Here is a 27,417-nt window from a genome sequence, read left to right on the forward strand (position 1 = left end):
TATAAGTGGTATAATAAAGATTCTAATCCGTACTTGTAACTCTGTAATAACAATATTTATAAGTGAATTCTTAGAATATTATTTATTCAGTGTTGATATAATCTATTGATTTCCTAGGATGGAAAATAAGATATGACTGTCTTTCACCACATAAAACACGCACACAGTTCATATATGCACATTTCACAAACCACTATCTGTTCCTGCAATGTAATTGTGGATTTTTTAAAAATCATTATTCAGTTTGCATCTTTCTAACCACTTATCTATAATTGCATCTACTTTTATTCTACCTCTCTTCTTTTAAAAAAATATTGTGTTTCAGTGACAATTTACACAGCAAGTTAGGGTCTCCATTTGATAATTTCCACACAGATTGTCCACTGGTATTAGTTACATTTTTCACAATGAATCAACAATCTCTTGGATTGTGTTCTAATTCTAATATTCTAATTTCCCTGCACGTTTAACTTCTCTTTTTGCATTATAGAATTCTTGGTATTTTAGTATCATATGGATGATGCTTTACTGGTGCCTCATACTCGTAGGTAATATACCTCTTTTCTGTGTGTGTGCCTGGTGGCATCGTAGATTACATGTTGGGCTGCAACCACAAGGTCAACAGCTCAAAACCACCAGTCACTCCATGGGAGGAAGATGAGCTATTTTACTCCCTAAAGAATGACAGTCTCAGAAACCCACAGAGGCGGTGCTACACTGGCCTTTGTGGTCCCTATGAATTAGAATAGACTTGAGGCAGTGAGTTTGGAATATGTTATTTCAATAAAAGACCTCAGAGGACAGTTTTAGTTCAGAGTTTAAAGCGTGCATAAGGATAGTTTCCGGAAGTTATCCAATATCAATTGGTCTAATAAGGCTGGACGTTTTAAGAACCTAAGTTCTGTTCTGCATTTTCTCCCTTTCTATCTGAGATCATCACTAGTGATTGATAGTGGTAATTGGGACCATCTAGTTTTTTCTAGTCTCCAGGTAGATGAGTCCGTTGCTTGTGTAGAATTTTCGTCTGTGAACTAGTTTCTTCTCTGAGACTTTGGCTCCCTTCTTTTGCATTTGCCTTTACTGACTACAGACCAATAAATGGCCACTAGCAATCTTTCAAGGCCTCAAGCACTGCTGACATCGCAGACTATGAACTTTGTGGTGCCAACTGACTGAGTTGTCCAATAAGATTAAGGACCTATGTCTTCAAACGCAGAGAAATATTCTTGCTGGGTAGTTAGTTGCATCAGCAACTGCTTTGTCTATGAGTAGACAAGTGCTACTTCAGAAAGTGGGTGGGAAATGGAATTAAAAGCTAATCAAACTTCCCAGACCATTCTGAGGCTCCCTTATCTACATACAGACACACATAGATCCTTCTGTGCCCACGTGCATACCCATCTGCTCTTACCCATACTCATCTGCACATACCACATGTGTGCCAATACATATGTGACCATGCACTCATTTTTGTTTTTGCTAATGTTGTTGCCAAATTATTTATCTCATATCATTTAGCATGAAGGTCCTTAGCTCTTAGTGGCATTGTGTACTTTGGCCAACCTATGCCCATACCCACCCTGCATGCTGCTCTTTCCATCAGCAAAAAACACAACATGACCACAATCTGGAGAGTGAATTCCCCTCCTTCTACCCAGGTGTTTTTAAGATTTTAATTTTAATAAATCTGGCATCATAACTTGAAACTTCATTACTATGCCTTGAGCAGATAAAGGATGGATTCATGGCCACAAGGATAATGACAGAGCATAAAAAACAAATGAAATTGTCACAAAATCATGATTGGCAGCAGATAAATTCATCACTGTCACAGGCAGGAAATACTGAAGTGGGAGAAGGACCATGATTGTAATATTTAGACAGCAGCAGATAGGATATATTTGCAGGATTGGTTCCGGGGCCCTCCAACCATTTTGTTTGGGGTATGACTCAAGACCAAGCATCCCTGTTGCCCCAGCCAGTCTCCCAAGGGCAAGCTGCATCTCCTTGGGCTTGCTAGCGGAGCTTTAACCAACTTTCAAACACACAGTGCATGAGGGTGCAGCTTTTAGCATTTATGGCTAATAATCAGAAAAAACCTCTAATGAAAACTCAATTTGTATCAATACTCGGAATGGAATTAGGACTCACATTATAAATCATAGCCCTTTGCAAAGCAAGTACTTAAAAATTTAAACTCAAATACATCCCCTCCTCTGATCATGGACTTTATTGAGAACCCTTTGATCACACTTAGGTTATAGATATTTGGGTTGATGGTTCTTTTAGATGGTACCTTGTTTTAAAGTCTCCAGATTCTCCCCTTTGCTTATAGCCAGGCACCAGTCGATTTCTTCACTTCATATCTTGAAATATTTTAGCTGCTTGGAATTTTTTTCCAACTAAAGTAAACCTTATCTCTGTGATCATAATAGATTTGGATCACCCTATTTTCAACCCAAAGAGCTTTTAGAAATTCCTCTAATTACACATGAAGTAGTTAACCATGCAAGCCCTCCTAAGTCGTAACAGGAGCATATGATGCTGACACATAGCATGGATTTAATGAAAGACTAGCTATGCGCATGCTACAAGAAGTTTGCAGCAAAATGAAACGAAAAGATAATGGTTTTTTTTTCACAAATATGTTTCAGTCCCCTTCTTTTTCCTCACTTTCATCGTGGATATTGTCAAATTACTGCAAATAAATGCTTGCACATTTCACTGACTAACGCTGACCAGGCATCAAGATAACTCTAGAATTTCCACAACTCTAGTTTGACGAATGTCCCCCACTCCTACCATCAGTCGTATGTCGGAATGGCCAGAGACATTAAAAAAGACAAGTTCAAGAGCACTTACACATTTCTCCTTTTGCTCTTCCTCCAAAAGGACGAAGTCAGATTGTTTGATAGCTGTTACCCAGCTTTGAACATCACAGAAACACAGAGGGAGAGAATTCAGTGAAAAAGGCAAAAAGTCATATATTTAATTATAAATTTGTAGATGATTACATATAATGGACATTATTAAGTGTTGGGGTGCGAGCCACCTGGTCTGCAGTTCAAAATCCCCAGCAGCTCTTGGGGGAGTGGGGATGGGGGAGCCTGGGCTTTCTACTCCCTTAAACAGTCTCAGAAACCCAGACAGAAGGGGCCACTATGAGTCAGCATTGACTCGATGGCAGTGAGGTGACATTTTCAAAATTAGAATTAAATTAATTAAAACATATACTAGTGCTTAAAGAATTTCCAATTTTATTGAAAGTTAACTATACTATTTTCAATCTACATAGTAATGGAAGTGAATTAACTTATTTTGACAAATGAGTAAATATTTGAATGACAATAAGCAATTGTATCCAATTATACATTTTATAAGCCGAGATGCATAGAAAGATGTAAATCCATTATCAAAATCCTTGAAAATCCCTTCGCTATAATACTCCTTTGAATTGTGATTTCCTTAAAGCCTTATATTTTATATAATATATAAATATATTTCCAACTAGCTTTCTTCCTAATACAAGTTTGAATAAGTAAAGTGTATAGCAATAACTTGTATGAAAATGAAGCCCTGTTCTTTTATTACCATCAAAATGGAAAAGAGGCCCCTTTGGAAGAGGCCGAAGCTGGGGGGCAGTGTTGGCGTTGGGTGAGGGGGTGAAGCGGCACTGCAGCACTTGGTGGGGCGGAGCCACAGAGGACTTAAGCCAAGTGCATCGGTCAGGGAGCATGGTTGGGATAAATGGTGGCGACATCCAGACTTTGGCAATGAAGTTGTCTTTCCAGCTGTGTGAACCGCTTCACTGATGCACCCCGTGCCAATCACCAGTCGGTTTGCCCCAACTGTACAGAGAGGAACAGGCCGTCTTCTGGGAGCCGCGACAGGACAGTACAGTCTCGGTGGGGTAAGGGTGTCATCATGGCCCAGTGAACATCGGGCTGTGACCAAGCCTCTGGGTGCTAAAAAGTAACAGATCAAAATTTCAAAAAGTGAAATATTTTTGGAATTCGTAAATTCTAGATTTTATCACCTCAGTTATTCAATAAAAGTGAATTCTACCAAAGAATATAAGTTAGAGCTTTAGCCTCCCCCCAAAAAAGAACAGTTAGTCACATAACCAACAAAAATTTTAATGGGTTTTTTTTAAGTAAAATATTCTAGCAACCTAATATACATCAATGCTTTAGCCTTTTTTCTCAAACTTTTCCGTTTCCAATGTCATATTTGAAAATTGGAATAATTGCAAATGGCCAATGACAAAAAATTTCAAAAGAACAATGTACTTTTTCCTTATGTCTGAATTTATTAAAAGTATAAATCTCAGCATTTTATTTATAAATAAGTTTTATAGATCTATGATTACAAGTACCTCATGCACTGCAGAAGTGTTTAGTATAATTTAATTTCACATTCAAAACCCAATCTTCCTGTGGCTCATGCTTTGAAAATATTAACATTTTCCCCGGTATCAGTTCAGCACAGTAAGAGAAAATAAACCGTGTGGCATAATTCATCCTGTCAGAGAAGAATCAATCAAGTCTTCTTGGGAAGAGAGACAGCAATAGGACATGAGTAATGAATCCAGCCCAGGAGCCTCCAAAGAAGGTCCAAATCCCAGTACACACAGCAATTGTCTGACATGGACATTGGAAAGGGGGAGAGGTAGGTCTCTGATGAGTCAGTCTTCTGAACATGTATTCTGTGCTCTTTATATGGATTAGAACTTCAACAACACACAGTAAAGAGAGCACCTTGAACAAATGTACCAGGGTGGGGAGTCCAGAATAGAAAAATCAAAGAAATGTACCTTCAAAATACTTACAGTAACTAAACAAACTAATGTAAAAATCCATTCATCAGCTTTGTTTTTCTTAGACTATCTACCCTTGATCCCTGAAATGATTTTAGTGGACTTCATAAGCTTAACCTACAGTACTGATTTTATCCAATAGTGGCTCTTAAAAATCCAAATAAAATTTCTATTATCTTTTAATTTTATTTTTCCATGAATTTTTGAACTCTTCATGTGTACTTGTTAAGACTTTAATGAAGCTGACTTTAGATCCAAATGCTTAGTAACATCTGTACGGCTTCTGGTTCATACAGTTACCATTGTTCCACCTCACTGTGTGGCTGGTATTTTTATAGCTAATTGACATGAGATCAGAAACATTCCTCTGAAAGTGAAATTAATCCCCTGAAATGTACCCTATAGAGAGTGGATGGGCTTCTACTAGGCTTTATATCCCTGTCTATGCTGAATACTTGGTCTTTGCATCTCTGTCGCCTGAAAACATGAGAATAAATAGACCACAGTTCAAATTACCATTATAAAAATTTAATGCAAAACTCTAAGGATCTCAAAGAAACATCTCATGCAATTATGAGCAACTCATTTAAAATATAAGGATAAAAAACCAGTGAAGGAAGAAGGTGTGAGGTTTTTACTCTGGTCATGAATGGTATCACAAAGTCAACCAGAAAATGGGAAAAACACACGAAATAACTATTGTCAGACATTGGGAAGTGGATAGTAAGACTATAAAAAATCCACTTTAAATATTAAGATGTAGTTAGGCTAAAGTAAATATACAAAGATATGCAGTATGAAAACTGGAGTAGCTATTGTAATATTAGATACAGTCAACTTGAGAATGGGGAAGAATATTTCACAATGATAAAAGGGTCCAACCCTACATGTGTATGAACCTAATAACAGAACTTCACAATACATTAAGTAAGAAATGATTCAACTGAGAAGTAGAAAATCCACAATTATAAATAGAGATTATAACATTACTCTCTCAGGAATTGTTAGAACAAGCAAAAATAAAATTATTAGGTATATAGAAGACCTAAAAAAATATCAATCAACTTGATCTAAATGGTGTTTATAAAAATTTCTACTATAAACTAAAAAGAAAAGTGAAAAAAAGAATAAAAACAAACAAACAGAATCAGTGCATCTAGTCACTTGATTTATCAACAGATGCCAAAGTGTCTTTTGGAGAAAGACAAAGTCAAGTTTGCGCAACACATACCACACACACACACACACGAAGTAGAATCACATTAGTTTCAAATTCGCATAAAATATTCTTAGAGAAAGACCATATTATGAGACATAAAACAAATTTCAATGATACATAAGATTGGCTTTAAAAAGTATGTTCCCTGACTACAATGGAATTATACTTGAAGGTAATAACAGAAAGATATCCGAAATTACTCCAAGTATTAAATAACACAATTATAAATAATCATTCGCCAAGGAAATCATGATTATTTAGACCATAAGGTAAATTAGAAATCATTTTGAAGTGAATTAAATTAAATATTTAGCACAAACAATATATATTTCACCAAACAACAGCGTCAAGGATATCAATCACATCACTTCTATTCAACATTATTCTCTTAGGAGTCTGGCCACGGTAATAAACTGTCTGGCATGGTAATAAAGCAAGAAGTAATAAAAGACATATAGTTTGTAACTAAATAATTAAAACTGCCTTTTATTCCCAGATGATATGACTACATATGCAGAATACTTAATAAATCAACCCCCAAAATCATTAGACTCAGTAAGTAAATTTAGCCAGCCTGCTGATATGCAAAAATCAATTCTGTTATTATATGTTCACCATTAAAAATTGGAAATAGAACAGTTTAAATGTTCATTAAAGTCTTTAATAAAATACATAAGGAGGCCTATGGTGCTTGGGTGAAGGGCTTGACTGCTAACCCAAAGGTCAGGGACTTACACCCACCGGCTCCTCTGCAGTAACAAGATGCAGTAGTATGCTGCTTCCACAGAGCCTTATGGAAGAGGTCTACTTTATCCTATGAGATGGCACACACTAAATGTAGTATATTACTGATAACAATTTTTAAATACCTAGATCCATATTTCCAATATGGGTGATACCTCCCCCTGGAAGAATTGAAAGGATCTGGTGAGGTAGTGAAGGGGTGGAGGGGCCAAAGTGGGGGTTGCTAAGACTGCAAAAGCATATAGCTACAAGAATCCTGGATATGGGCTACTGTGTAAAGCTTTTTAATTTCCAGGGAAATTTTTTTAAGGAGTAGTAAACCAAATAAGTTTGGGTACCTATGATCTAAAAAAATTAATACATTATGTTCATTTATTGAAAGATTCGATATTATAAAAATGCAAATTATGTCTAAATTTAACTGTAGATTAGCAACATTCTAATCATGAGCCATTAGCAACAATCATTCATTAGCAAAATTACAGTCAGAATTTCTTTTAGAAATGGACAAGATAATTCTAAAATGATATACGTGAAAGTTAGGTTTATTGTGCCAACTAGGCCAATAGGAACATGTAGGTGGAGTTGAACCAGGTCAAAGTTTGATTTTAGGATGAACAAAATAAATAAAGACAGCCAGCATCCCACCTCCCTCTTGCTTCTTGATGATCAGACCAGCATGCTGCTGCTAAGCTAGCTCTCTACCTGAACCTGTGTGCTACACTAACTGTGGGCTTAACTAACCCATGGATTGTGTCATTGGAGCTTGAGGCTTCTTTGAGACTTGCTCTGCCATGCTGCTGCTATGTGCATTGCTTGAAATTGAGGCTGGTGGATCCTATCTCAGTGCTTGAGTTTAAGATCCCATCTGGGGCCTCCTTCGCTAAGCTCCCAAGCTACTGACTGTTGTTGACCCACTCTGCTGTCTGCTACCTATGGGCAGACTCTGCCTGCCTTGCCGGAGGGAAGACTCTGATGTCTGCTTCCTTGACCTTGGACCCTGCAGCTCACATGAGGTGAAGGACTTCCAGTCTATTAACTGTTCCATGGCAGTGAGTTGAACTGAGTCCTCTGTACTGCTGGGCGTACTAATTAGCTGATATATTCCTTCTCGCTGTATAAATCTATCCATATAGATGATAGATAGATGAGATAGGTAGATAGATAGATTAGATAGATAGATAGATTTATACAGCGAGAAGGAATATAATCATGTGTCTTGGTTTTGTTTCTTTAGAGAACCCTGCCTAACACAATGTAAACATACCAAAATATTCAAAAGAGCACATTTAAAAACAGAAGTCAAACTTGAAGAATTTCCATTACCTAATTTCAAGATGTAATCAAGCAATATAGAATGGGTATAAGGACGAACCTATAGATCATTAGAACTGAATAGAAACTAGAAAAGGATTAATACATCAGTTAACTTGATTCATCAATAGATGACAAAATATCCCTTGGAGAAAAAATTTCCTTTCAATAATTGGTGCTGGCGCTACCGCACATTCATATACCTTTACCATACATCATCCATGAAATTTGTCTTAAAATTAAACATAGTTACACATGTGGGAGCTATAACTATAATATTTCTAGAAGAGATGTAAGAGAAAATCTCTGAGACCTTTGGCTAGACAAAGAAGCAAAACCCATGAATTATAAGAAAAAAATTACAAATTGGAGCTATCAAGATTTAACCATCTGCTCTTGTAAATAAAGTGACAGATAATAAAATGAAAAGTCAAGTACCAACTGGAAGAAAACATTTTCAAGTAATTTCACTGTCAAGGCACTTATATACAAATTGTGTAAAAAATTCTTATAACTCAATAATAAAATTAGAAGCCCAATTTTTGAAAATAAGTTTTAAATAGATACTTATGGTGAAGAGAAATGTTCACTTTAAATATGACTCTTCCAGCTAAGCTTCTATATATTCCACCACGTGACTGGATGGGACTATGCAAATCAGGTGTGTGAAAAACGAAAATATCTGGAAATTAAAAAAGCATCTACGAATCATAGGAAGAACAGTGGCACCATTAAGAAAGTAACGCCAGCAGTAGAACATGGGCTAGTTCTGAGGTAGTGGAGGCACCAGAGGCACCAGAAATACAGCACTGCAAACATGGGACTGAGCACAGCAATCATGAGACCATACGGCAGGGCAGTGGGCTAGCTTCTTGGGCCATGAAGAAGGGGACCACAATGACTGAGAGTACAAGGACCAGAGCACATGCCTGTCAGTTTGACGGAGAAGAGGGGCTGTGGACAAAATCACTCTATCCCTAGTGTGGTGTAGCCGGTTGAGTATTTTCTTGTGGTCCTGTGTCGCCATTGCAATGGGTTACCAAGGCCAGCAGAGAAGCAGAGGACTACGGGAGGGACAGTTGTCGGAATAGGTGAAGAGGGTTGACCTGGAGGAGCACGTCTGGCTTCTGCTCTGCAGCAGTTATCAGCCGTGGGTTGGTTTAGAACTGGATTCCCTTTCTTCTGTGTACAGCCAGAGTAGGTCACGCTCCCATGCCACTTCTTCAATGTTTCATCCATGAATAGATATGAATGACTAGTGAGCACACAAATACATATTTATCATCATTTTTATTAGATAAATACTCATTGAAAACAGTAAAAAAATCAACTGTACATTCATTCAAATTAGTGAAATTAAAAAAATTTTAATACCAAGTTTTTATGAGCAAAGAAACATTCATGTGTTCCTGGCAAAAGCATCACATTTTAAACCTCTTTGCTCATAAAGTTATGCATACAATGATCATAACACCCAGAAATGTCACTGCTAGAAGAAAATGTAAATATATATGCTGACCCATTGAACTGCCCAAGAATTTGCATAGCATCTTTATGAATCGTTAAAAGTGGGATGCATTGCAAATGCTTATTAAAACATAAATAGATAAATATATTGTGGCATACATGTACAATGTAGTAATAGAAGTAAAAGGGATCAGGTCTCTGATGTACTCCAAAACATCAATGATCCCAAAACATGAGGGAAAAAAAGAGTACAGATACACAAGAATACAAAAGAATCCATACTGTCTGGTTTCAGTTACATGAAGTCTATCAGAGCAATCCTTCTTATGACACAATGCATACCAGTGTTTTCCTGGGGCTGGGAATGGCAGAATGTAGTATTTGAATGTTTTGTAATGATGAGCATGGGTGTCTCAGGAAGAAAAAATAGAACATTACAATGAAATGTGCAAAGATCAGGACTTAGAAAAAAAAGGAAGGACACACTTGGTATTTCTGAAACTGAAATAATTTAAGAAAAACTTCTTCCAGTCTAAAGTTTCAATATTGATGGATTCTATGGGCAAAATATTGAATGATGCAGGAAGCATGAAGAGAAGATGGAAATAATACACAAAATCAATGTACCAAAAAGAATCGGTCAATGTTCAACTGTTTCAGGAGATAGCATATGATCAACAACTAATTACATTTGAAAGAAGTTCAAACTGCACTGAAAGCATTCACCAAAAAACAAGACTCCAGGAATTGACAAAATGCAAACAGACATTTCAACAAACAAATCCCACCCTAGAAGCTCTCAATCATCTATGCCAAATTTGGAAGGTAGCTACCTGGCCAATGGTCTGAAAAAGATTCGTATGTGCCCTGTTTCAAAGAAAAGCAATCCAACATAATGTAGCAATTAAATAACAACAATATTGAAGCCAAGTGAAATTTTCCTAAAAATTAAAAAAGAGCTGCAGCAGTACTTTAATGAGGCGATGTAAGAAAGTAAATCTTGATTCAGAAGAGGATGTGGAATAAGGGGTGTGTTTGCTGACGTCACTTGTATCCTGGTAAATGTAGAGAAAGGAAAAATATGTTTGCGTATATTTTGTTGACTATGCCCAAGCATTAAACTATGTGGAGCACCACACATCATGAATTACATTTCAAAGAATATGGATTCCAGAACACTTCATTAAGATCATTCAGAACCTCTACATAGACCAAGAGGCGCAGTCATTTCAACAGAACAAAGGCACATTGCATGGCTTAAAGTCAGAAAAGATGTGTCAGCATGGTATCCTTGCACCATATTTAATCAATCTGTGTGCTGAGCTAATAGTTCAAGAAGTTGAAATATATACAGAATAAGGTAGAGTGGGAACTGGGGAAGCATTCACTCACAACCTGAAATATGCAGATGGCACAACCTTCTTGCTGAAAGACAAGACTTGAAGCCATTTACTAAGGACGATCAAAGACGACAACCTTCGGCAGGAATTACCCTTCAACATACATACATCAAAATCTTCCCAATAAGAAACATCACAATGAATGGAGGAAAGTTTGAACTTGTCAAGGGCTTCATTTTACTTGGATCCATAATCAATGTACATGAAAGTTCACTCTCTCACTGCCATTAGATTGGTTCCTGCTCAGAGCAGGCAGCAGTGCAGAAATCAGACATCACCTTGGACAAATCTGTTGCCCAACAACCTCTGAAAAGTGTTAAAAAGCAAAATTGTCTCTTGAAGAACTAAAGCATGCCAATCTCAAGCTATGGCATTTGAAACTGCCTCTTATGGATTTGACAGACAATGAATAAGGAAAATGGAAAAAGAATGGTTGCATTTGAATTATGGTGTCATTGAAGAACATTGAAAGTACCATGGAAAGCCAGAACAAATAAATCTGTCTTGGAGGAAGTACATCCAGTACACTCCTTAGGAGCAAGGATGGCAAGACTTTATATCATGTACTTTGGAAATGTCGTCAGGGAAGATAGACCTGTCCCTGGAAAAGGACATCATGCTTAGTAAAGTAGAGAGTTGTGGCAGTTACATAATCTCCTGTCAACTTGAGTGAAGGGGTAGAGTGTAGCCTGTCAATCAGGTCATAGGCAATCATGCCTCTTTGGGCGTGACCTTCTCCTGAGGATTCTGGAGAACTCCTATCTTCTTCCCTAGAGGCAGGACATATACTCTCTCTGCGAGACATTCCTGTTGACAAGCTACATGGAGCTACAGAGATGGAGACAGAGCCCTAGAGCTAAAGGAGCCATATGGAGGCCCATGACAAGAGACACTCAAACGAGTAGATAAGAAGCTTTGGTGCAGTGATTTTATCCATTAACGTAGGGGAGGAATGATTGAAAAAATGAAAGGAAGGTGAAAATTGTTGTATAGCTTAAAGAATGTAATCAATGTCACTGAGTTATAGATGTAAAAAGGTTGAATTGGCATATGTTTTGGTGTTTATATTCTCAACAACAAAAATAAAATAAGCTATTTTTAAAACATAGAGTTAACATCTTCTTTAGTGGTGAAATATTGAATACTTTAGCCCTAAAACTGGAAGCAAATCCTAAATTAAATTATTTAGGAAAATATTGTTAGTTTTTCATGTATATTAAAAACAAATCTATCTTGGAAGAAGTACAGTCAGAATGCCCTGTAGAATTCAGGACAGCAAGAACATTGTTTCACGTACTTTGGGCATGTTATGAGGAGAAATCAGATCCTGGAGAAAGACACCAGGCTTGATAAAGTGGATTGGACGGTCATCAAACAATAGGAAGACCTTCAATGAAGTGAATTGGCACCGTGGCTGCAGCAAAGGACTAAACATCACCAATTATGAGATGACTGGGCAGCATTTCTTTCTGTTTTACATGGGGTCACTATGAGGTGGAACTGACTACACAACACCTAACAAGACCACCACCACCACCTATTTTTAAATATTTTTGTCTTGCTTGTAAATTCTATTTTTCAACTTGTTTAATTGTATTTCATCATTTTAAGAGAAACGATCATCTCCAACAATATTATTATGCAAATCCTCTTCTCTCTTCAAGGGCTCTTCTGAAAGTCTTCTCTTTCTCCCCTGATGGAAGATGATTTCCCCACTTTCTTCATGGTTCTTGGTATCTAGATTTACCATAACACTCCATGGCAGGTAACAGCTATGTTTGTGATTACTCTTCTAGCTGTTGAATTAAAAACTCTTTGAAGAACGAAATGTCTACTACCTTGTCTCAAAAGCACCCAATGGAGTCAACTAATATTTCCTAAAGAAAAAGAAAGTTGTTGTTAAACATTAGATAGGAATTGGAAAAACATTTTACCTTGTCATTAGAAAGCACTGAAGCATGTTCATTTCATTCATTTAGGTACCTCTTGCTGTTTAGTGTGCCTTCTGCTGACATCGTTGTTAAAATTCAAATGAGGCATAATTAACTGCCACTCAATTCCTTTTTACAAGCATCTAGTGCTTTGGTGACTTCACATAACGAAAGAACTAGAAGAGATTAAGGCAATTGGACACTTTTCTAAATAGAAAAATATAATTAAAAATATCTCTTCCAACTGAATTTTTTTAATCTTAAGGGTTTTCTTTAACCAAAGAAAATGACTAAGTGTCTGATTCTCCACAAAATTATGCACAATCAGAGGCCAAAATAAAATTATGAACGAGTAGGGATAGGCAATATAATACTTTTCTCCACCTCACAGATGGTGAGGTAGATAGCTTTGTGAAGTTTAACATAAATGGACTGGCTCTCTCAAACGCTTGAAGAAAATTAGTTGATTTATTTATAAGTCACTTCAGAGAAAAACTGTGTCTAATGCCAAACATATTTCCAAATAGGCTTTTAAAACTCATTATTCTAAAGCACAGGATTTTGGGGGGAAATGACAAAACGCTCATCAAAAGATCAAGTCTTTCACCAGATACATGTCATTTTCCAAAGTGATGAGGTCCACGCTTGTTATCAGAAAAGATTCACTGTATTTACAGCTGATATTGGGAATTTTGTGAGCTGTGTAGATACAATGCATGTTGAAAACAGTTAGATATAGAAAGTAAGCATTTCCATATGTATTTAGCATTATATCTTGCATTTATCCTGTTGGCAAAATTAAACAATATTTATTGTTGATGGAGATCCAAATAGCTTCTGGATGATGAAAACAGAAAGGAGCTTTTGTACTCAGCACAATGATGGGCATGTGGAACACACTCAAATACGCATTGAAGCAAAAAGGAATGGGGGAAAAGACAGGGAGAAGGGGAGAAAAAGGGCAAAAAGAAAGAAAATCAAATACATATTTCCAACTTTGTTGAAAACAGATGTTTTTAAGGTTATAATTTTTAATAGAGATGAGTCTTTTTTGTAATGAAAGGAACTATTTCAAAGAAAGGAGCTTTCTTTGTAAATGCCTGGATTCATGACTATAACTTTATTTCAGTGTCCCCTAAATAATATCTTTCAATATCCATCCTATATAAATTAAATTGAGGTACTCTTTTTACTCTTTTCATTTTTTCAGATTTTTTTCCCTTTACCATTGAATGTGATTTTAACTTTGATTTTCCTAAGGGAAAAGATTTGCCACCCAAGTAACTTTTGAGCTACATAATATTTATGGAAACAAAATCAATTAGCCAAGAGTCTATTGAAATGTAACAGTGAAACAAATGTTATATAAATTTCTAGAATATTCAACAAAATTTAAATGTAAATCTCCTGAAACTTATACTTTCCGAAAAACAGTTTGAGATAAGTTTTATAAAAATTTATTTCTGAGTAAAAGTGACATGCATCTTTGAATTTTAAAATGATACTTGCTTTCAGAATAAAAGGGGAAAATGTTTTCATACATTTTCTTTGGCATTCAAGAATAATAACTGAAGAACTTCCTCAAATCCACCATACCACCAACTGACTCTTATAATTCCATTACTTTTGCTTAGATAATAAGCCGGGAAAATCATTAGGCACCAAAAGAAGAACAATAGAGTCGAAAGGGAAATTAATTACGGGACTTCCTGCTGTTGGAAAGTCAAATTCTAACAAAGACAAAATGAGTTTGAAACCTGCAATGACAAGAAAGCTACACTAAGCTGAGATGCGAGTAGAAGACATCATAGAAAAAGAGGCAAATGATTAAATGGCTAAGAGAAGCAGGGGATAGGCCAAGAGGCAAAGTCAGGATTGTGTTTGATGGCTAGCAGGTAGGTAGACGTTGTGTAGGAGTGCATAGAAGCACATGTGCCAAGTAAAGGTCACCGGAGAAGGTGTGTTTCCATAACATTTTGTAAATTGCTATTCAAATAAATATATTGCCAGGGGGCGGGGGGAGAGCAAAGAGAATCTACCATCTATCCATCCGTTTGTTGTGTGTGGTTTCTTGTGTATTGTCATAATGCTAGACACAACGGCACCAGGTAATTCAAATACCAGCAGGGTCGCTGTGGTGGAGGAGAGATTTCATCAGAAGGTCCACATTAAAACAGGTTCACCAAAGAAAGCCCTATAGGTCAAAGGAAGGTCCCGGCCATCTTAGAAGCCAGGCAAGGAAGGCCCGGGGGTCCCTGGCCGCAGCAAAGAAAGCCTCCTCGGGCCCTCCTGGAACCTTGCAAGGACCACTCTGGCCATCCCCTGTGCAGGTAAACTTCAGCTGTTTTCAGGCCCAGCAAGGTAGGCCATTTGCAAAGTACCCACCTGGATTAAACCTCCTTTGAACTCCCTCTGTCCTTTGACATAAGTGTGTATAGTATTGTCCTGAGGCAGAGTGTATTAGAAAGTGCATTAGTAACGCTACATGCACTCAAAATGCACTATCACCAAGCCAACTCCTAGCCACCCTGCAGGACAGGGTTTAGAACAGACCTGTGGGTTCCTGAGACTGTAACTCTTTAGAGGAGTAGAAAGCACCATCTTTCTCCAACGGAGCAACTGGTGGTTTCAAATGGCTGACATTGCCGTTGACAGCCCATCTCAGCAACACGTGCCCACGATACCACCTGGGATCCAACTGCAAATGCAGTCAGGTTAAAAGTTAACATATTACCCTTTGCTTTTGGCTGGCTTTTAATTTGTTCTGGGTCCTGTTATCTTCAGGTGTCTCAAGGATTAAGGTTTTTCTGTTTTATCTTGTTGGCGGTGTTTTTGTTTTTTGTATTATTTTCTTTATATAAAATACAGGATCAGTAAATCTATAGCACTGTAACTAGATTAATAGTTCCTATGAATCAGCATTAAGTCCACTCAGTAAGTGAGGGTTGTGGTTGGAGGTAATGAGGGAAAACAAGAATAGGTACAAACATGAAGAAAATGACTACCCTTCCACAAGTCCTGGCTGGTAGGGCACTAGGGAGCCGTCTTACACAGACAATTTCTGACAAAGGCAGGAGAGATCTGTTGATCATCCTGGATCCATGAGCATCAGAGGAATGGAAATAACAACCAACAGATCACCTTTGCTTGTATCTCCTGCAGCCTCACCAACTGGGCAAATGATACAACCCACTCTTATTCCACTTGATCATCAATAGATACAGCCAAAGTCGGCCAAACCCACCCCCAATGGTGCTGCACAGAGCACAGTGCACATGCTCAGATTCTCCATCCCACCCACCAGGGACAGATAGGAAGTGCCTGGGAACACACCAACAGACAATCATTAAGTAAACACATATACGACAGCCACAGCAGACCATTTCTGTTCACACAACAAACAAGGTGTAGTGGCTCAAACAAGTGACCAAACACAGAGTCAGAAATGCTTTCCTCTTTACAAACAAACAAAACACAAAAGTACTATGACCAATCGTTCTGCTTTCCCTCGTGCTTTTTAACCTGACATTTCTTCCGACTAGCTGGTGCAGGAACTTCACTTCTCAGTGCCTGTGATATTACAACTAACAAAACATGCAGCCCTGCCTGCTTGATGTATTTCTTCAACCAAGAGGAGGGTGGGGTGCACTTGAAGGAGGCGAGGCCACACATCAATGTAAGGGAATGGATCCGAAAGCCCAGGTGAAAGCAAGCATATCTTGAGATCATTTCTTGAGAGGGAGAGTAAAGAAGGCATCCTTAAATCTAGAACAGTGTAATGAACATTATTGGGCAGGGGGTGTGGAGAAGAGGGTAAGGGTTGAGAATGACAGGATAGATAGGCAAAGACAGCAGAATTTATGACTCTAAGGTCTTGAATAAGTCTATATCTGCCGTCAGGTTTACTAACCAATAGAATAGGTGTGTTGTAGGGAGAGTGGGCTAACCTTCATAGGCCTGCCTTGATGGGACATTTGGGGATGACTAGAAACTTGTGTGAAAATTGTACATTATAAAGGCTTCCTAAGAGTGGTCATGCAATGAGAGGTTGTGAGACTATACCTATATGGTAGTTCCATAATCTGGTGTCAACTTGCAAAGAAGTAGAGTCTAGCCTGTCAATCGGGTTACAGCTTGATGACTTCATTTGGAGGCTCCACAGAGATAAATAGCTCACTGGAGACCACATACCCACAGATACTCTCTGCTTCGTCTTCCTGCTGACAGGACACATGGAACTACACTAGCGCCCTGGAGCTGGAGGAGCCCAAGGAGACCCCTGGCAGCGCTGAGATGCTTCCACTGCCACTGAATCCACAAGACTTTCTACCCACTGGCCTGTGATTTTCCTGAATTTGGCATCACTGCATGTTTTGCATGAGTCTGAAGAGGAATTTGTAGACTGGTATCAGACAGATATTGGACTTAAAAACTTGATCTGGACTGGGTTGGCATGTCTTCTCAATATACAATTGCTCTTTTATATAAAGTTGTTTCTTATACACATGAGTGTCTATGAATTTGTTTCTCTAGTCAACCTGGACTAACACAAGCTGAGAGTCCAACAATAGTGGTGGGTGCTAAGAATGTTTGTCTTGAATGTTAAGGTAGCGCTGACTAAGTGACCCCCGTGTCTAAAAGAAAAGAAATAGGCTTATCTGAGTCACTACCCAGACCCTTTCCCTGTCTTCAGAGGTTAAAGTAGTTCTAAGAATAATATGAATATCATGCCTGGTAAGATTGTACCATTGAGTGAGATATTTGAATTCCCAGATGTTTTTCAAGAGCATATAAGTCAGAAAGGGGAAAAGGGATATGTACTCTAACTCGTGCCTCAGTCCCTGGTACTTCGTGGAGAGGGAGAAGCAGGGCAGGATCTGAAGGTAGAATTTTCGGATATATGGAAGAGACTTTCAAGCAGAGAAGGGCTAAGCATGAACAGATGTGGGGAGGAGATAGTAACACAGAGGGTTGGGGTGGTATTGGTGGTCGTGAGTGGGAAGATGGTGACAGAGAAGGGGGAGGGGACCATGGAAGGGATGGCAGCTCAGAAAGTTGCTGGTTAGAAGAGGGAGGAGACAATGGAGGAGGAATGGTGGATTCCAGGATAGTAGGTCAGAGGAGGCAAAAGGCATTGGAGGGGTTACAGAGGAGACTGGAGGAGGATTGTATGGAGAATCAAAGGTGGAACAGACTGAGAAAGGGGATGGGCTACAGCGGGATCAGAAGGATCAAAGGCGAATTCATTGTCAGAGAGCAAGGTTTTATCCGGAATCAACAGGAATTGGTAAGTGGTGCAGTTTCAGCCTAGGGAAGTGTGTTAGACAGGGTTCTCTAGAGAAACAAAACCTGAATACTAATAATTATATATATATATACAGATAGAAATAAAACATAAGAAATAAACAGTTAATTAATCTATAAAGCAGTCCAAATGACTCAGTGCAACTCACTCCCATGAGACAGTTGGGAGACACTGACAGCCCTTCAAGTCTTGAGAGCCACTGGGTAGTCCTCTGTAGGGGACTGGTCCGATGATCAAAGAGCAAGAAACAAGAAAGGCAAGGCTCACCGAGCCATTTATCTCTCCGCCCTTCAATTAATCCCACTTGTGTTTATCTGCCAGGTTAGCACAATAAACTAACTACCTCAGGAAGGATGAGAGCAGAGAAGAAAGCATACACATAAGAAATTTCCAAGAATTTGCCATTACACTGACAGAAATTAGCAAGATCCCGAAGGATCTTAAATCAAGAGTGTCATCTTGTGACCATATTGAATTACTGTCCAATTTGCATTGAGGCCAAATGCCATTGCATAGGAGAGCTAGATGTTTAGCTTAATAGCTGAGTAAAGACCCAGAGATTTAAGATTTGCGTGTAGGCACTACAGAGGAAATTTTTGGGGTGGCTTAAATTGGTGAGGGGTGAGGGTAAGTGAAATTTGAGTTTCTGAGGGAAAGAATGGCATCAACAAGTGTCCTCTAAGACTCTGGAGCAGAAGTGGGGTAGCCGGGTCAGGAAGGCAGCCCCCCTCAGTGCCACCTGAGACCCCAGGACTCAGAGGTGTCCAACCTGAGACCAGGACTTTCAGGATGTGGACCTTTCCGAAAGGCCATACAGAGGGAGGTGGAAGACTTGCGAGAGGGAACCCAAATCAGCGCTCATTCAGAATTGCCGGGTGTGAGGATGCAGGGTCTGTTCCTGGGAGACCCCTATTCCAGCATGTCCAGGAGGGGCGACCAGTAGGCTAATTGACCCGAGAATGCCCATGCGGTCCTGGCACTGCTCCCTCCTGGGTTTTCAGCACCACGTGATAGAAAGAGAGAGTGGCCAGAGTAAGGCTATCAGCGGTAACAGGCTTTATTGAGAATGGCAATCGGCTGGGCTTCTCCGAGTAGAAGGAGAGTGGAGCAGTCGCAAATCACAGCTGACTTGAGTAGATAGATAAACCCTCGGGGGAGGTGGGAGGGCCGGGCGGGGCGGGGTGGATACTGGTGAGTTGGGTTGGGAGAGCATTCTGTATTGTCCTGATTGGCAAATTTGAATGAGGTGGGGTGATGTCGCCTCTGACATGCCCCGGAGGACTTTGGCACTCACAGGAAGGTGTGGGGGATGGAGAGACTGTGAGCAAGAAACATGGGAAGGAGGCGCTTGTATAATTAAATCTTAAAAGAGGCAAAGACACAGACACAACATCTGGAAGACGGAGGCCATTAGTACAAGGTTACAGTGATGTCTGAGGGTTCATAATTGGGAAGCTAGATAAATAGGGCAAAAGAAATCGTTACAAAGCATGATTGGTAGCAGATCAATACATCGCGATTACAGGTGGAACACAGAAGCAGGAATAGAACCATGACTGGGACAAGTGCTTAGTTAGATAGAAGTGTGTAGGCCTCTGGAGTGCCCATACACCAGGATTTTCTAACCAAGGCACTAAGGGGGAACCTGACAGGTCATAACTCATGATGGTGAGACCCCCCACTGGACTGTCCCCCATCAAGGACCCACCCAGGCAAGCTGCTAAGAGAGAAAACTGCCCCTTCCTGACTGGTTTGAGATGGGTAGAGTCAAACAAATTTCCAAGGCACTGCCTGGGGATATGATTGTCCACATCCTTGGTTAATGATCAGAAATAGTTCAATGGAAGCTTAATCTATGTGGGGACTCTGCAAATGCATTTGGGACTGTCACTGCCATCCATAGCCTTTCGTCAACCACATCCTCAGAATTTAACCTCTAATACAATGACAGGAGAAATGAGACACAGGAGGTTTCAGAGTGTCTTCAACATATGCTGAGGACATGTTGAGGAGCCAGACCATGTGATCAAGTCTGTTTTCTGCAATCTCTCCCTACCTCTTTTTAGGATCATTTGACTGAGCTGCCCAAAGCAAGGTATGACACTCACTGCCCTGGAGTCAATTCTGACTCATCAGGCAGGATAACACGGGTAATAACCCTTATAAATATGAAACCAAACCCACTGCCATTATTCTAGGAGAGAGTAGAGACTCCAGACTCAAGTATAATCAATAAAGACACATTATTGTCTTGAACAGGACAAAGGCAAGACTAAAACAAATCACCCAGCTTAGGGAGATCATCAGCATGAGACATCACGGTGTCCAAGGACTCACAGCACCGTGGCCACTTAAATCGGACACGGAGAAAAAAATCATAATGGGCACAAAATCAACAATTCATAACACTTTCAGGCAGGACTTGGAAATTAGGAAACAGATCGTGGTTGGGCTATTTAACAGTATTACAGATTAGAGAAGTTTACAAGATTGGATCAAGGCCCTCTGGCCAAGGCATTCAGAGAATGACTTGTGATGGTGTGGTCATAGTAACCCAATTTCCATCAACGGCATACTCAGGGGTTCCTGAGGGCAAGGCTGCCCCTTCTTGGGCTGGCTGGAGGGACACAGCTTTTCACATTGCTGGTCAGTGGTCAGAAAGAACTCAGTGGTAGCTGAATGTAAATGGAGACACAAAAATGGATTTAAAGCTCCCACTGTAAACTGTCATTTCCCACAAACCCAGTGCTCACAATTTCATCTCTCAAACACCATCTATCCAATTCTGATGTATAGCGAGACACCCCGTAGGACAGGAAAGAATTGCTTGCTAGAGATTGTAAATGCTGTAAATCTTTACAAGAGCAAACAGTTGTCAGTTTTCTTCCACAGAATGACTGCTGGGTTAGCTGTCCAATTCCACACTCTGCCACCAGGAATCCTACAAAGTAGAATCCATTCAGTGATTGCAATTCCAGGACAAAAGTAGAATACTTGTTTGATATTTGTTTTGTTTATTGTATCGCGTTTACTTATATTTCATTAAAATGAGAAGTCTGGTCTCCACTTTGTTCTCAGGTTTTGTTCTGACTGAAAAAGAGCCAGGGCCTAAATCTGAATTTCTTCTGTTTTTTCTTCTCTGAGTTTCTTCTTCTGAAAGTCAGAATTTCTTCTTTTTCCCAGCTAGACTGGCTGAGGGAGAAGGACCTGGCTAGAATGCTACCAGGGCTCCGTAAATTGTCCTGGGTGAAGGGAACTGGCAAGGCTCTGAGGGAGACAAAGAAGTGCTCAGAATCATCTCCAACGAGTGTATCTTAGTTCAAAAGAAAATTTTAACTAGTTAGATAGTCCCAAGAATATACCAAGATGTGTTTCATACTTTGTATCTTCGTAAATGCCAAACAACATTATTAGACACACAGATTAGCACATACAGACTCCTCAACTCAAAACTCCCTGCCTGTGATATCGACACATGTGACCCTACAGGGCATGGCAGAAGTGCCCTCGGTGAGTTTCTGAGACTGTAACTTCATGGAATTACATCTTTCTCCCCCAGAGCAGCTAGAAGTTTCCAACTGTGGACCTTTCGGATCTCAGCGCACTGCGTAATCACAAGCCCACCAGGGGCACTTAACAAACGTACATGTGAACATACAGACAGACATTTCAACCATTTAAAACAGCACAACACACTAGAAAACCTAAAAGCCAATATTTTAATAACAAAACCCAAAGCATCATTAAGGATACAGTATCATATCAGGATATATTCACTGCTCTGCAGCTCCTGGCACCAACTGCAGATCTGCATCCCCTTCCTCAAACCTCAGCCGTTGCACAGTGGGAGTCTCCATGCAGGAGCTGGTTCCAGAGGCATGTTCCGCTCTAAAGCGGGAGCTTTAATGCCTCTGAATGTGGCTCAAAGTCATAGTTTGAAATCTGACTGGCTAATGGTGGTCCAAGGACTGTGGGCTGTGAATAATCATCTCAGAAGAAATGGAAATTCAAGCTAAATGCTAAGGTTACACTGGGTCCCAGACTTTGAAACACAGACACTCTACAGCCCAATTCCCAGTATTCCTCTCACACTAACTAACTTTAATAGTGCTTATGTAGCATGACTATTGCTGTAAAGCTTAACTAATATTAAAACTAATTTTTTAAAGTTTTAGGTAGTTCGCCGGTGTGATCATGAGGAGTCATCGGGACCGGGTAACAGGCATCAGAAGACACATAACAAGCAAACATATTGTTGAGAACAATGGGGGGCTGGAGCAGAGATCCAAAAGCCATCTGTGTACAGTGGAACAATCTCTCCACAGAGGGGCCACAAGGAGGGGATGAGTCACCAGGGTGCAGTAAAGCATCGATGAAACACACTATATCCTCTGGTTCCTTGAGGCTTCCTCACCCCCCACCACCATGACCCCAGTGCTGCTTCTCAATTCAGACTAGACCGGAACATGCACACAGGGATAGAAAGGGATGGGAGCTCACGACACACAGAACCAGGAACAGGAGTGGGAACAGCGATACCAGAAGGGAAGGGGGAGGAGGGGGAGAGGAAGGGAGAAAGGGGGAACTGATTGTAATTATCGATACATATCCAAATACACCTCTCTGGAGGAAGAAGAACAGAAAACATGTGATAAGGGAGACAGTGATCGATGGGATTTATGAAAAAATAACCATTTATAATCTATCAAGGGGCTCTGAGGGTGGGGGGAAGGAGAAGGAGAAGACTAATTTAAAGGGAGGGGGAAAATGAGGAGCTGATATCAAGGGCTCAAGTAGGAAAAGAATGCTTTGAAAATGATGATGGCAACATATACAAGTGAGCTTGGCACAATGGGTGAATGTATGGATTGTGATGAGACCTGTAAGAGCCCCCAATAAAAGCATTTAATAAAAAATTTGGGGTAGTTAATAGCATTGAATGATTAAAAATTATTGCTACGTATTTCTGTTCACATATAGGGAGAAAGAGCATGCTACTGTGTACAAGCTTTGCAGTATCTCTCCGACATGTAATCTTTTAATTAGACTCTTCCACTACCATTTTGAAGCCCCCTCATTTATAAAGGTAAATCAAAACAGTATTGCTATTAGAGTCCCAACATGCATGAGTTTATTTCAAACAGAAGAGGTTTAAACATGTCTCTGTCATTAGTGGTTACCTGCAGACAAGTGTTCTTGGTGATACATTTGTCTTAATCTTGGTGGGATGCTTTCAAAACAAACGTCCGATCGAAGTAAAGATGCATGAGGGGATCTGCTGCACTAGTTCAATTCAAGGCAGAAGAGTTAGCTAAGAGAGTTATGGAGTCACTTGTTTGCAACTCCAAAGGAGTAATCTTGAAAGGTTTTCTTGAGGAATGCAGAAGACTATGGGGACTTATTATGAAAATTTAAGAAAATTGAACATTTTCATGGGTGACAAAAAGGCCAGAATAGTTACACCAAGGAATTTCCCATCACAACAATCCACTTGCTCATTCATGAGTCTGTCAGGCGCTATGCAACCAGAAATTCTTTGGTAAATCTTAGCCCAGCCACCCTACAGCCCTGATCTTGCCCTTTCAGACATCTTTTTCTTATCAGAAACCAAAGAGTATTTCAAAGGAACCTGATTTCAGTCCCTTGATGATGTTAAAACTTCCATTTTCATGTGATGTAAATTGTAGAGAACAGAATTTGTTGAGAGGAGAGTTAGAGAGATGAAAACGGTGCTCCCAAAGTATATAGATCTAGATAGAGGATAGGGGGAGAAACAATAGTGTGTGAGTCCATCAGTCCAATATTACCCCATATGCCGATGCTAGTCCATAAATTCCTCTTTAGATCCATGCAGCCAGGCAATGATGCCGAATGTAGGAAGATCACAGGCCAGTGAGTGGCAAGTCTTGGGGATCCAGTGGTGGTGGAAGCATCTCAACACTGGTATGGGCCTCCAACTCCAGGGCTCTAGATATATCAGCATAGTTTCATGGCTTGACAGGAATGTCTTGCAAGGAGTGTCTGTGTCCCACCCCCAACTAGCTATTTATCTCCTTCACACCTCCAAATGAGGTCATCAAGCTGTGACCTGATTGACAGGCTAGATACCTCCCCTTCGCAAGTTGACAGGAGATTCTGTAACTGCCACAAATAGCTTCATGCTTTTATATTTGTATTTAATAACGGTAGCTATGATTTTATAGTAATACTTTCTGAATTACCTTTATGTAGATGCATAATAACTTACATTATAAACATATTACCAAGAATCTTTAGTCTCTGATTACTTAGGAGATATTAACTATGTCTTCAAATATTCCAATAGCACAATGAAGAGCATGTACAGTAGTCGCTGTAGATTAGAGAAGCTCTCAGGTAAGTAAAGGAAGGAGAGTTGATGAGATTAAGAGATTTTTTAAAAATAAATTGATATTTTAGAATATTTGGAAGATAGGAATAAAATAAATGAGTATAAAAGGAACTCAACAATTTTGGCTTGAATAACTTCCAAATGGTAATTCTATAAATAATATGGTAGAAAACTTTATTTGGGAAATAAAAACTTTATATATTTTGAAGTGTTGGTAGGATGTCTAAATCGAAATATCTAGTAAGTAGTGAAATCTAGAAAAAAATGTCCTAGATATGGATTTTTAAAGGTATTTTTTAAATTGAGATGAAATTTATAGATCATAAAGATCACTAATCATAAGTTCAATTTTAGTAAAATTTTAGTGTTTAATCATTTCCAAAATCCAGTTGTAGACTTTCATGGCCAACCCTATGTAGTCACATATCTGCTTTCTGTCATCGTTTGTTTGTTTGATTTTTAATTTCATGTAAATTGAATTATACAAGATGTGGGCTGTTGTGTTTTACTTCTATCACTTATCGAACTACTTTGAGGTTCACTCACTTAACAGTATGAATCAATATTTTGTGCCATTTCACTACTGAGTAGCAGTCCTCTCTATGAAGATACAAATTTTACTTACCCACTTGCATATTTACCGTCTTTCAGGGACCCTGGTGGCACAGTGGGCACAAGCTGGGCTGCCAGCTGCATGGTCATCCCTTGGAAACCACCAACCACTGTGAGAGAGAAAGAAAAGGTTTTCTATTCATAAAAAGATGTATTGTCTCTGCAATCCACCGGGGTAGCTCTACTCTGGTCTATAGGGTCACTATGAGGCACAATCAACTCAATGGCAGAGAGAGAGAGAGAGAGAGAGAGAGAGAGAGAGAGAGAGAGAGAGAGAGAGATTTGTATTTGGCTACTTTTTTGGTAAGCGTCAACGTTTGCAAAAGCTTTTGTGTGAACATGCTTGAGTGGAATTACTGGGTTAGATGATATGTGTATAATCGACCTTTTCAAAAACTACCAAAGTAGTTCACTACGTGACTGTTTACATTTACACTAACATATATTAGAATAGAGATATGCATGTGATTGTCTCAAAATAAAAAAGCTTTGCTGATTCATAGCAACCCCTAGGGGGTCCTGAGACTGTAACTCTTTATGGGAGTAGAAACCCAAGTTCTCCTGTAAAACTGTTAGTGGTTTTGAACTTCTGACCATGTGGACCACAGCCCAATGCATAACCACTATACCACCAGAGCTCCTTCATTAGTATATAAATCGTACTTGAAATCTTGATGCACTCTCTGAGCATATTGATAAGAAAAGACTGCTTTATGCCTTGGTACCAAATAGCTTCAAATGATCAGTGGCTTATAACAAGAAGAATTTTATTCATGCTCATGCAAAATGTCTTCATTGATTGGTTCCAGGTCTGCTGTGTTTTATCTTCATTCTGGAACCAAGGTAAATAGAGCACCCTCTATGTGAAACTACCTTTTACAGCAGTGAGTGTAATAACTTTATATAGAAGCGTCACTATTTTGCTTCTCTAGAGACCCCGGACTAATACAGTGAGGAAAAAGAGAATTCCCCTTTGGATCACACAAGTTGGTGTGCTTCTTTGATGTGGACTTAGTTGACACCTCACTTAGATGGCTGCTTGTTTGAAAACAAGCCTTTAGGACCCCAGACACCATTCCAATTGTTAGCCAGGCACCATCTGGGTTTTGATGTTGTTGTTGTTGCTGTTGTTTGGGTTTGGTTTTTTCTCACCACACTTTGCTGTAGCACCCTTATCTTCAGTGATCTCTTCATGAAGTTGTGTATCTCCCAGGGCCATGTGATAAGAACTGTTCTTGGAATGGGACTAGAATTACATGGAAGCCCAGAATCCATCTGCTGATGGCAAGGCTTTCTACGCAGGTAACGAGTTTCAGAAACTGACAGGGGAAGTTATACCTTGTCCTAGAGTTGATGCACTGACATTGACTCAGTAGCAGTGAGTTTGGTTTGGGTTTGAGATAAGGTGAAATGGCACGTTATGACTTTTCAAGCCACAGCCTTTTTTGACTCCCAACCAGAGATTTGGTGGTAGTAGTAGTTGTTCGGTGCCATCAGTTGGTTGCGATCCATAGCAATGTTTCATACAACCCAACAAATCACTGCCTGGTCCTTCCCATGCTCATGGTCGCTGTTGTAGTTTAAGCCCATTATTGCAGCCAATGCTGCAACCCATCTCACTGAAGGTTTTCCTGTTTTTCATTGACTCTCTGCTTTACACGTATGAGGTACTTTTCCAGGGACTGGTCTCTCCGCAGAACATGTCCAAAATATGAGACAAAGACTCAAAATAGGTACTTCTTAGAAGCATTCTGGCTGTATTTCTTGTAAGTCAGTGATGTTTTGTTCTTCTAGAAGTCTGCGGTACTTTCTTCCCCAATAGCCTAACTTAAATGCATCAGTTCTTTGGTCTTCACTAAACATTTTCCAAACTTTACTTGCAAATGAAGCAAATAACTAGATCACAGCTTTGGTTTGCCCCCACCTTCTTCCTCAAAGTGCCATCCTCGCTCTTCAGCAACTTAAAGAGTTCTTGTGCTGCAGATTTGCCCAGTGCAATATGTTGTTTCGTTTCTTGACTGCTGTTTCCATGAGCATTGACTATGGATCCAAGCAAAATGAAAACTTCAACAACTTCAGTCTTTTCTCCATTTATCATGATGTTATCTATTGGTCCAGTGCGAATATCTGGATCTTCTATAACTGAGTTGCAATCCTTAATCTTCATCAGCAAGTCCTTGAAGTCCTCCTCGGTTTCAGCAAAAAAGGTTGTATCATTTACATATCACGGTTCTTAATA

The 27,417-nt window shown here is 39.5% G+C and overlaps 1 long non-coding RNA gene across 1 annotated transcript in view; it reads right to left on the reverse strand.

The window, feature by feature from the left end:
- Positions 1 to 2,990: 2,990 nt before the first annotated feature.
- Positions 2,991 to 27,417, reverse strand: part of LOC142452802 (uncharacterized) — a 160,002-nt gene continuing 135,575 nt past the window's right edge. Inside the window, exons 4-6 of the long non-coding RNA XR_012785345.1 lie at positions 25,192 to 25,288; positions 24,004 to 24,163; positions 2,991 to 3,965 (exon numbers count right to left, since the gene is read on the reverse strand). This is a non-coding gene — a long non-coding RNA (uncharacterized LOC142452802). The remainder of the gene's footprint in view (positions 3,966 to 24,003; positions 24,164 to 25,191; positions 25,289 to 27,417) is intronic.

Source organism: Tenrec ecaudatus, chromosome 7 (genome assembly GCF_050624435.1).
Source record: "Tenrec ecaudatus isolate mTenEca1 chromosome 7, mTenEca1.hap1, whole genome shotgun sequence".
NCBI classification, from domain to species: Eukaryota; Metazoa; Chordata; class Mammalia; order Afrosoricida; family Tenrecidae; genus Tenrec; species Tenrec ecaudatus.